The 12,083-nt window shown below is 44.3% G+C and overlaps 1 protein-coding gene across 2 annotated transcripts in view; it reads left to right on the forward strand.

Moving 5' to 3' along the window:
• Positions 1-8,553: 8,553 nt before the first annotated feature.
• The window catches only part of LOC115148952 (protein sprouty homolog 3), an 11,812-nt gene continuing 8,282 nt past the window's right edge, over positions 8,554-12,083 (forward strand). For both annotated transcript variants that reach the window (XM_029691306.1, XM_029691305.1), the window contains exon 1: positions 8,554-9,407. The gene's annotated coding sequence lies outside the window, so the exon portion shown is untranslated. The remainder of the gene's footprint in view (positions 9,408-12,083) is intronic.

The following is a 12,083-nucleotide window of genomic DNA, read 5'->3' on the forward strand; positions in this document are numbered from 1 at the left end:
CCGGGCCATGGATCATCACTGGAGGCTTCGTGCCATGGATCATCTCTACAGGCTTCGGATCATAGATTATCACTGGAGGCTTTTCTCGTGGAGCTGGAACAGGTCCCACCGGACTGGAGAGACGCAATGAGGACCGGGTGCGCAGAACTGGCACGGGGTATACTGGACCGTGGAGGCACACTGGAGGGAGAGTGCGAGGAGCAGGCACCGGACGTACTGGGCTATGGAGGCGCACTGGACGGAGAGTGCGAGGAGCAGGCACCAGACGTACTGGGCTATGGAGGCGCACTGGAGGGAGAGTGCGAGGAACAGACATTATTATTTGGGGGGGATGCCTCTCGTTCTTCCCCGGTAGGCTACGATACCTGTCCATAACCTGGCCCCAAGTCCAGTTTCTCCTTTCAATCCACTCCTCCATCGACCAGGTATCCATCTCTTCCCGGGCACGCCGCTTGATCCAATCGTGGTGGGTAGTTCTATAACAGGCGTTGTATAGAGGGGACCAAGGCGCAGCGTGTTGAGTGCTCATATTGTATTTTAATGAAATCGTACACTTAGACAAATAAACAAAACGACAGCCAACAGTTCTGTCAGGTTACACAAACGAAACAGAAAACAACTACCCACGAAAACCAAGTGGGAAAAGGCTGCCTAAGTTTGGCTTCCAATCAGAGACAACGATAGACAGCTGCCTCTGATTGGAAACCATACCCGGCCAAAACATAGAATGCCCACCCCCTATCACACCCTGACCTAACTAAACAGAGAAAAAACAGCTCTCTTAGGTCAGGGCGTGACAAGAATATTCTTGCAACATCCCAAAGAATCCCCATAGCTTAATTAAATGTTCTGGGAACCTTTAAAGAACAGACCAGGTGTTCTGTCAAAATTCTTACAACATTATAGGAATGTCCTGTGCAACCTTCCTTAAACATTGCATGAATGTCATCACAACTGAGCATATTTTGTGTTTTGGGAACCTATCTCTTGCAATGTATCCACACTGTTCCCACAATATAATTAAATGTTCTAGGAACCTTTAAAGAACTCAGAAAGACTGTTCTGTCAACAGTCTTGCAACATCAGAGGAATGTTCTGTGCACCCAGATACAAACATTATGCGAATGCCAGCACAACTGGACTGTTTTAGTGTTTTTTGAACCTATCTCAAATCATCTCCCCCCAATGTTCCCACAACCTGAAGAAACATACTGGGAACCTTTTAAAGAACAGACAAAATGTGTTCTGGTTAATGATTTTTGCACCTAAAAGACACATTGTAGAATGGACAGTTTTGTGTTTTGGAAAAATACATTTTGTGATTTCCACACAATGTTCCCACCAGACTGTTCCCACAACTTAATCAAACACTCTGGGAACCTTTAAAGAACATATTACATGTGTTCTAGAAACTTGCTTGCAACATGTTTTATACAAACATTCTAGAATCATCAGCATGACTGGACAGTTTTTGTGTTATGCGAACATTTTCTGTGACCTAACGAATGTGGTGGGAACTTTCACAGAACCAATTTTGGTTTGCTGGGTAGGCTCATCTTTCCTCCATCTGATGTAATTATGGACTGTCTGTCTCCTCTTTATCTCTCTAAACTCCCCCTGTCTTTATCTATCTCTCTCTCTCTCTCTCTCTCTCAGGTTCACTCCCTCTCTCCATCTCTTTAAAACAGTCACTTTTAACCTCTCATCTTTTCCATCTCTCTTCTCACTCTTCCATCTGTCTTTCTTTTTTTCTTTCTCTCTTTCTCAGTCCACTTTTTGGCTCGCGTGCCCTAGCTGCTGATGCACTCCTGGCCATTAATAAAAGTTTTATACCTAGTCAGTCAGGAAATGCATCTGAGCCCCAGCGGCTGCCTGCAGCCTCTCAGACCGACAGGAAATGGGAGTTTGGCTGGTGGCCAGCCCTGCTATTTCAGGGGGCGGCCGGAGCCAATCAACAAGCCCTGGTCAGTTAATGGAACACGGATACTTTGGCGAAATATCAGGAACAATTATGGAGGCGCGGAGGAGGGGGTAGAAGAGAGGAGGGGGGAACGATTGCCTCAGACATAGGACTAGGGAGGGGGAGTAGGGATGAAGATGGAGAGGGGTGGGGGGAGCTAAAGGGGGTGATGATGGGGAGAGGGAGAGGGGATGGGGCTAGGGAGGGGTAGGGTGTATTGCTTCATCGGCACAGGGCTGAACAGAGACTATAGCCAGGGATTGGAGGGACACGTGGAGAGGTGGGAGTAGGGAAGGTCGGCATTAAATCAGATTAGATACAGATGGCTGTGTTTATGAATCTCATTGTTGTACAGAATGAGGGGATGAGGAGGGAATGAAGGGAGCTTGACTGTGGCTGCATTTCATTCTAGAAAGTTTATCCTTTCCACTATGCCTGCATTCACTTCCCTTGAAGAAAAAGTAATTAGGGGGAGGGAATGAGGACAGAGGGGAGGGAGCAAAAGTCTGGAATGAAACACAGCCAGAGTGGGTTCTATAGTGTAACTGAATGAAACACAGCTAGAGTGGGTTCTATAGTATAACTGAATGAAACACAGCCAGAGTGGGTTCTATAGTATAACTGAATGTAACACAGCCAGAGTGGGTTATATAGTATAACTGAATGAAACACAGCCAGAGTGGGTTCTATAGTATAACTGAATGAAACACAGCCAGAGTGGGTTCTATAGTATAACTGAATGAAACACAGCCAGAGTGGGTTCTATAGTATAACTGAATGTAGTATAGGCAGAGTGGGTTCTATAGTATAACTGAATGTAGTATAGCCAGAGTGGGTTCTATAGTATAACTGAATGTAGTATAGCCAGAGTGGGTTCTATAGTATAACTGAACGTAACATAGCCAGAGTGGGTTCTATAGTATAACTGAACGTAACATAGCCAGAGTGGGTTCTGCAGCATTGTGAAGAAAAATGTCATGTTTGTGCTTTTCTAATAACTAATTTGACTGTTCATGCAAGTGACTGACTGATCGTGCCTGGGAGGAATCCTCGCTATCAGTATCTGCGATTTGGCAGTACGCACAGAACATTGTTTTGAGAATGGAAAGGGATATCTCAGTTTCAAGGTCTCAGCTTGGAGAGAGGAAGCCTCGTGAGGTATTGGTCTGTCACAAGCAGGAACCAATGTTAATGATGAATTAATTAGGAATAATGAATAAGCTAAATCATTCAAATATAATTTGTCTGTCTAAGCAGTATAAATGAGAACTAACGGGACTGCCCTGGCAAAGCTCACTTCAGACCGGTACTTTAAGCATCTAAATTTGACTGAGACCTCTCAAGCTTGCTGTTAATATAGAATGATTAATTTAATATTAACTTTGCGTGTCCCTGTGTAGAATTTCCACAACAGTAACTGAATGTAGTATAGCCAGAGTGGGTTCAATAGTATAACTGAATGTAACACAGCCAGAGTGGGTTCTATAGTATAACTGAATGTAACACAGCCAGAGTGGGTTCTATAGTATAACTGAATGAAACACAGCCAGAGTGGGTTCTATAGTATAACTGAATGAAACACAGCCAGAGTGGGTTCTATAGTATAACTGAATGTAACACAGGCAGAGTGGGTTCTATAGTATAACTGAATGTAACACAGCCAGAGTGGGTTCTATAGTATAACTGAATGAAACACAGCCAGAGTGGGTTCTATAGTATAACTGAATGTAACACAGCCAGAGTGGGTTCTATAGTATAACTGAATGAAACACAGCCAGAGTGGGTTCTATAGTATAACTGAATGTAACACAGCTAGAGTGGGTTCTATAGTATAACTGAATGTAGTATAGGCAGAGTGGGTTCTATAGTATAACTGAATGTAACACAGCCAGAGTGGGTTCTATAGTATAACTGAATGTAGTATAGGCAGAGTGGGTTCTATAGTATAACTGAATGTAACACAGCCAGAGTGGGTTCTATAGTATAACTGAATGTAACACAGCCAGAGTGGGTTCTATAGTATAACTGAATGTAACACAGCCAGAGTGGGTTCTATAGTATAACTGAATGAAACACAGCCAGAGTGGGTTCTATAGTGTAACTGAATGTAACACAGCCAGAGTGGGTTCTATAGTATAACTGAATTTAACATAGCCAGAGTGGGTTCTATAGTATAACTGAATGAAACACAGCCAGAGTGGGTTCTATAGTATAACTGAATGTAACACAGCCAGAGTGGGTTCTATAGTATAACTGAATGTAACACAGCCAGAGTGGGTTCTATAGTATAACTGAATGTAACACAGCCAGAGTGGGTTCTATAGTATAACTGAATGTAACACAGCCAGAGTGGGTTCTATAGTATAACTGAATAAAACACAGCCAGAGTGGGTTCTATAGTATAACTGAATGTCACACAGCCAGAGTGGGTTCTATAGTATAACTGAATGTAACACAGCCAGAGTGGGTTCTATAGTATAACTGAATGTAACACAGCCAGAGTGGGTTCTATAGTATAACTGAATAAAACACAGCCAGAGTGGGTTCTATCGTATAACTGAATGTAACACAGCCAGAGTGGGTTCTATAGTATAACTGAATGTAACACAGCCAGAGTGGGTTCTATAGTATAACTGAATAAAACACAGCCAGAGTGGGTTCTATAGTATAACTGAATGAAACACAGCCAGAGTGGGTTCTATAGTATAACTGAATGTAGTATAGGCAGAGTGGGTTCTATAGTATAACTGAATGTAACACAGCCAGAGTGGGTTCTATAGTATAACTGAATGTAACACAGCCAGAGTGGGTTCTATAGTATAACTGAATGTAACACAGCCAGAGTGGGTTCTATAGTATAACTGAATGTAACACAGCCAGAGTGGGTTCTATAGTATAACTGAATAAAACACAGCCAGAGTGGGTTCTATAGTATAACTGAATGTCACACAGCCAGAGTGGGTTCTATAGTATAACTGAATGTAACACAGCCAGAGTGGGTTCTATAGTATAACTGAATGTAACACAGCCAGAGTGGGTTCTATAGTATAACTGAATAAAACACAGCCAGAGTGGGTTCTATCGTATAACTGAATGTAACACAGCCAGAGTGGGTTCTATAGTATAACTGAATGTAACACAGCCAGAGTGGGTTCTATAGTATAACTGAATAAAACACAGCCAGAGTGGGTTCTATAGTATAACTGAATGAAACACAGCCAGAGTGGGTTCTATAGTATAACTGAATGTAGTATAGGCAGAGTGGGTTCTATAGTATAACTGAATGTAACACAGCCAGAGTGGGTTCTATAGTATAACTGAATGTAACACAGCCAGAGTGGGTTCTATAGTATAACTGAATGTAGTATAGGCAGAGTGGGTTCTATAGTATAACTGAATGTAAGACAGCTAGAGTGGGTTCTATAGTATAACTGAATGTAGTATAGGCAGAGTGGGTTCTATAGTATAACTGAATGTAACACAGCCAGAGTGGGTTCTATAGTATAACTGAATTTAACATAGCCAGAGTGGTTGTACCGAAATTTAGTTAGGTCTATACAGTAGCGGTGAGAGTTGCGAAATACTGCAATCCTACTGCTACACTCTGGGTTTATGGAGCGCTCACAGCTGGAGTGTTTTGTGTGTTGGATTGCATTGGATTGTATGTGTGTGCCTGCATTTGTGTGTGTGTCATTGCTGGATTGCAGTGTGTGTGTGTGTGTGTGTGTGTGTGTGTGTGTGTGTGTGTGTGTGTGTGTGTGTGTGTGTGTGTGTGTGTGTGTGACAGTGCTGGACTACAGTGTGTTGTGGTTGTGCGTGTGTGTGTGTGTGTGTGTGTGTGTCAGTGCTGGACTGCATTGTGTTGTGTAACCTGATCCTGAGCGCCAGGCGGGCTGAACTGACCTCCAGCTCAGGGGTTCTGCAACAGAGTGTTCACAGTGTATGCCTGTGGAACTGTGACAGTGGGATACAAACACACAGTGTGCAGAATGCCGGCAGAAATGAATGACTTTGTCAGCTGTGTGTCGGTCGTTAACCAGGCCGTTTTACATTGATCCTGTCCTGTCCCAAAACTACATCCTTACATCCCTACATTCAGTCCTCTATACACCCTCCACCCCTTCAGTCCTGCCCTGGTTCAGAACAGAGGTAATCACCCTAGACTCCTCTCTACCACTTTCTGGGCCTATAGTCTTACTAGCACTGATCGACAGTGCCCTCCCAGGAAACAAAAAAAACACAGGAAATACGTGGATGACGTGAATCTGGATCAGACGTGGACACCTCAACTACCATGTACCCTCCAACAGACCCTAAATGGTCTTGACATCTGGGTAGAGGACCACAGAATGAAACTAAACCCAAAGAAATTAAAAGTTCTGCATGTCACCCACAGTAAGCGTCCACCCAACCTACTGACACTCTCCATTGACCAGAACACCCTTGAAGTCTGTGAAACAGTAAGAATCCTGGTCGTCACCATCCAGAATAATTTACAATGGGACACTCAAGTGGACCACATGCTGAGCTCTGCCAACAGGAATCTGTTCGTTCTGCGGCGTCTGAAGAAATGTGGTGTCCTAGACCCAGAACTGGTTTCCATCTACAAAGGTGTCCCGTACTTCAATATGCAGCCCCGGTCTGGTGCAGTTCTCTGACCAACAACCAGGCTAAAAGGCTGGAACGCACACAGAAACAGGCCTGTAAGATCATCCTTGGCCAGAGGTACTCCGGCTACCCAGAGGTACTCCGGCTACCCAGAGGTACTCCGGCTACCCAGAGGTACTCCGGCTACCCAGAGGTACTCAGGCTACCCAGAGGTACTCAGGCTACCCAGAGTTACTCAGGGGTAAATCGGAAACTAAATCCAAACTAAATCCCTCTGTATGACGATCTGAGACATGTTCTTTTTGTAAAATGTTGGTGATAACCCTGAAGTATTCTGGTTACGGGACGAGCAGAGGCTTGAATTCTGTTTCAGATGGGACGTGTTTGAGATTGCTCAGTTTGTTCATAATGCCTGGAGAAAAATGTGAAATGTACTGTTTATGAAGTGTGGCTAGATGGTAGCTGTACTTGCCATGGTTATTGTGTGTGTGTAATTTGTAAAATGTTATTTTGTAGTGTCTTGTAAGCCCATGTGGGCTGAACACCAATACCTTATTTGAGCAGGCTTCTAAACAAAAACGGATTTAAAATTTTCGCTTAGAGATTTTTTGCACTTTACATTTGTTGTATTTATTTAACATTTATGGTTTTTATTGTAACAGAAAAGTAATTCAGTGTTTTTAATGACAACTGTTTGTCATTAAAAAACTTGTATTAATGCTGAAAGACCAATAAACTAATAAACGACCCTTGAATCCTTCTCTCCCTCCTCTCAGGTGTTTCCCCCAGCAGGAAGCAGTGCTGTTTGTTCCTGGACAGTGTCCGTTTACCATTTAGATGACTGTGTAGGGATGTATACAGTATATGCATAATGTCTATATGGCAGAAAATAGTCAGCCACAGAGATCTTGCAGAGAACCTGCTGAGTAAGACCGGGGCTGGTGGAACGGAAGAGTCCGAAATATACATTTGACTGCAAAAATATACATCATCAATATTGACGTTGACAGCTTTCAATATTACCCAGAGTGCTGCTGACAAGGCTTTCCAGGATGAGAACGGAAATAAGGAAGTTAACGAAATAAGTAAACACTGAAAAATAGAGCTAATGTTTTTGACTTGAAAATGGGTAACACTTTATTTGGATAGTCCATCTGTAGATGCTCTATCGACTATCTGTTAAACCCTTATCCTAACCCTAAACTTAATTCTAACCATTTCCCTATTCTTAACCCTTACCCTAACCCTTATTCTAAACCTAACCTTAACCATAAACTTAGCAAATAGTTGCTTATCAACATATAGTTTGTTGATAGAATGACCATTTTTAGAGCATCTACAGATGTACTATCTGGACTATCCAAATAATGTGTGACCTGAAAAGGTTTTGAAAGAGGCTCTCAGAGCTGTGTCCGTAGGTGAGAGGACACAGAGTGGCACAGAATCAGTGACTTGTCTTGTATAAAGGTTGAGTGGCAGCTTTGTACAGGGGTGTTTGACCTGTGTGTGTTGTAAGGGCTTTTGATAGTTCATGTGGCTCCCCCACAACACTCTAAACATCTCTCTCTCCCTTTCTCGCCCTCACTCTCTTTCTCTCTCTCTACACTGTGATACTGTCAGCCTCGTGAGGCTTTTTATGACTTAACCCCTGCATTCCCCTCCTCTATTCTCCTCTTTTTCCCTCTCTTGGTCTTCCTCTCCCTTGCTCATCCCTTGCCCATCACATGCTCTTTCACCTCCCCTCCCTGTCTCCCTTTTTCTCCCTCTCTCCCTCACTCCCTCTGTCTTTTCTCTCCCTCCTTTTTTCTCTTTCTTGCGCTCATTCTCCCTTTTCTTCCCTTCTCTCTTTTTCTATCTGTCTTTCTCTCCCCCTCTCCTTCCCTCTCTCTCCCTCTATCAAGGCTCTGCTCATAGACTCATATGGAACAGTGCCTGAGGGAGAGCAAATGAGAGATTCAGCCTGATGATGCCACTTAGCTATTAACTATCTGCAGCAAACATGTAACCCCCATCCTGAACAGAACCCTCCCCTGCCTCCCTCTACCATTCATGTCCAGCCCCCTCCTGCTCTCTTTCTCTCTGTTTCCCATCCTCCCTCCCTCCATCTCTCCCCCTCTTTCTGTGTCTGTGTCTCTCACGCTCTCCCTCACACACACACTCTCGGCTTGCAGAGAATGAGAGGATAAACGTACAGACAGGAAGGACTGACCCAAGAGTGTTAGAGAGAGAGATAGCGAGAGAGAGCCAGAGCGAGGGAGAGAGGGACGATCCAGCACTCAGTCGTTACGCTTCCAGGGATAGCAGAGAGAGAGACTACAGAGCCATACTACTACAATATCCATGTGTCCTGTAATTTTGGAACTTTTTCACTTTAATTTGTAAACTTTTTTTCACAACCTTATTTTTTTAATATAACAATATTTGTTTTCATTCTGAAGCAGAGGACCTGGCTGTTACTTCTTCTTGTGTTCTCTGGGATATTTCTAATGCTACTCTGCCCTCTGGTCTCCAGTGATCAGCACACTGTGGACCAGGAACCTCCCTGCCCCTGACAAGGCATCGTGGAGAGGCTGCTTGGCTGCTTGTCGTCAGGGCAATTGGTTGATTGTCGTTAGGTCTGGGTTGTTGCTGCTTCTTCTTTGCAGGGAATGACCCTAGGAGTTGTGGGATTGGTTGCACTACAGGGACGCTCCTGAAAAGCCTACGGAGGGGACTCAAGGTGAAGGAAGGGAAGGGAAGGAAGGCGCTGTGGCCCCACAGAACTGAGAGAACTGCTCCCCCCCTCCCCAACCCCAAGACGCTCCATCCCATTGCAGCATGGATCTCCCCCCATTCAGAGGTAGGTACAAACAGCCCCCCCCCACCAACCCATCTCTATTTTATGAGGAAAAACACTAAAAGTGGATATCCAAAGAGCTTTACTCTTTTACTAGACTCTCACATGTATTCTTTATATTCAACTTAACCGTGTGTAGAAGTGGTCTGCTTTCTGTAGGTCCTTCTCTGGCCTTACTGTTTAAAGCTTTATGCCGCTGGGATAGTGGTGTGGTGTGTCTACCTGGGAGAGTGTGGTGTGGTATGGTGTGTAGCTGGTTTGATGTGGTATGGTGTGTAACTGGTTTGGTGTGGTGTGGTATGGTATGGTGTGTAACTGGTTTGATGTGGTGTGGTGTGGTATGGTGTGTAGCTGGTTTGATGTGGTGTGGTGTGGTATGGTGTGTAGCTGGTTTGATGTGGTATGGTGTGTAAATGGTTTGGTGTGGTGTGGTATGTGTACTGTAACTGGGATAGTTTGGTGTGGTGAGTCTAACTGGGGAGAGGTGTGGTATTGTTTGGTATGGTGTATAACCGGTTTGCATAACTGGAAGAGTGGTGTGATGTTATGTGGTATGTTGTGATGTGTGTACTGTAACTGGGATAATTTTGTGTGGTAAGAGTAACTGATTTGGTATGGTGTGGTGTGAGTAAATGGTTTGGTGTGGTGTGAGTAAATGGTTTGGTGCGGTGTGAGTAAATGGTTTGGTGCGGTGTGAGTAAATGGTTTGGTGCGGTGTGAGTAAATGGTTTGGTGCGGTGTGAGTAAATGGTTTGGTGTGGTGTGAGTAAATGGTTTGGTGTGGTGTGAGTAAATGGTTTGGTGTGGTGTGAGTAAATGGTTTGGTGTGGTGTGAGTAAATGGTTTGGTGTGGTGTGAGTAAATGGTTTGGTGTGGTGTGAGTAAATGGTTTGGTGTGGTGTGAGTAACAGGTTTGGTGCGGTGTGAGTAAATGGTTTGGTGCGGTGTGAGTAAATGGTTTGGTGCGGTGTGAGTAACAGGTTTGGTGCGGCGTGAGTAAATGGTTTGGTGTGGTGTGAGTAACAGGTTTGGTGCGGTGTGAGTAAATGGTTTGGTGTGGTGTGAGTAAATGGTTTGGTGTGGTGTGAGTAAATGGTTTGGTGTGGTGTGAGTAAATGGTGTGGTGTGAGTAAATGGTTTGGTGCAGTGTGAGTAAATGGTTTGGTGTGGTGTGAGTAAATGGTGTGGTGTGAGTAAATGGTTTGGTGCGGTGTGAGTAACAGGTTTGGTGCGGTGTGAGTAAATGGTTTGGTGTGGTGTGAGTAAATGGTTTGGTGTGGTGTGAGTAAATGGTGTGGTGCGGTGTGAGTAACAGGTTTGGTGCGGTGTGAGTAAATGGTTTGGTGCGGTGTGAGTAAATGGTTTGGTGCGGTGTGAGTAAATGGTTTGGTGTGGTGTGAGTAAATGGTTTGGTGTGGTGTGAGTAAATGGTGTGGTGCGGTGTGAGTAACAGGTTTGGTGCGGTGTGAGTAAATGGTTTGGTGCGGTGTGAGTAACAGGTTTGGTGCGGTGTGAGTAAATGGTTTGGTGCGGTGTGAGTAAATGGTTTGGTGCAGTGTGAGTAAATGGTTTGGTGCGGTGCACTATGGTGTGTGTACTGTAACTGGGATAGTTTGGCGTGGTGTGTGAAACTGGTGTGGTGTGTGTAAGTGGGATGGGGACATGTGGGGTTGTCATTGATTGTTTTCAAGGTCGGATACTATATGTCAATACCCATATCCGCTAGGCGCGACTGGAGGGGCGGATGGGTGAACGAGTGATGGAGGGATGGAGGGATGGAGGGATAGAGGGATAGAGGGATGGAGGGATGGAGGGATGGAGGGATGGAGGGATGGGATGAGTGGAGTGAAGAGTTTTTTTTCTAACACTAGGCAAGAGGAGCTAATGCACATCAACCACAAACGGTCGGATGAGAAACCTCACTGTCCTTTACTGTTTGAAAGAGTGCTCTCATGGAATGTATTATTTATTTATTTGCTTGTTAAATATATAAAATGTCTCTATGTTCCAAGGTTTGCTTTTGGAAAAGAGAGGTGGATGTAAGCTAAATACATGCATATTAGATTAGATTTATCACAATTTTAAGAGTCTGTTGCAAATTGAATGCGCTCAATTTCTGTGTGTGCATAGTTGATCAAGTTGATAAAAGCATATTTTTTTCCAGTAGTTTTGTATTAGAGAAGTTAACGAAGTTGCACAAGTGTGTGTAAGTGAGAGAGAGAAAGTGGGAGAGAGAGAGAGTGGATGTTGCATGGCGTGACTGGTACAGCTGTTTGGCACCATTGGCCCATTGTGGAAAGGTGAAATAACTCACTGTGCCTGACAGGGTGCTGTGAGGGGTGACTTTTCTTTCTCACCCCTACTTACACAAGATGGTGGGTCACACACACACACACACACACACACATGTCAACGCATGCACTGTGGTTTCTCTCTATGCCTCAACTCCTTCAATCTTTCTAATCTCTAACTACTTCCAGTCTCCTCCCCCTTTCCAATTGTTTTTCCTGTTCACTTTCATCTGCTTTATCTTTATTCATATCACCCTCTCTTCTCTCTCTCTCCTCTCTTCTCTCTCTCTCTCTCTCTCCTCTCTCTCCTTTCTCTCCTCTCTTCTCTCTCTCCTCTCTCCTCTCTTCTCTCTCTCTCTCTCTCTTCTCTTCTCTCTCTCTCTTCTTC

The sequence above is a fragment of the Salmo trutta genome, chromosome 15 (genome assembly GCF_901001165.1).
Source record: "Salmo trutta chromosome 15, fSalTru1.1, whole genome shotgun sequence".
NCBI classification, from domain to species: domain Eukaryota; kingdom Metazoa; phylum Chordata; class Actinopteri; order Salmoniformes; family Salmonidae; genus Salmo; species Salmo trutta.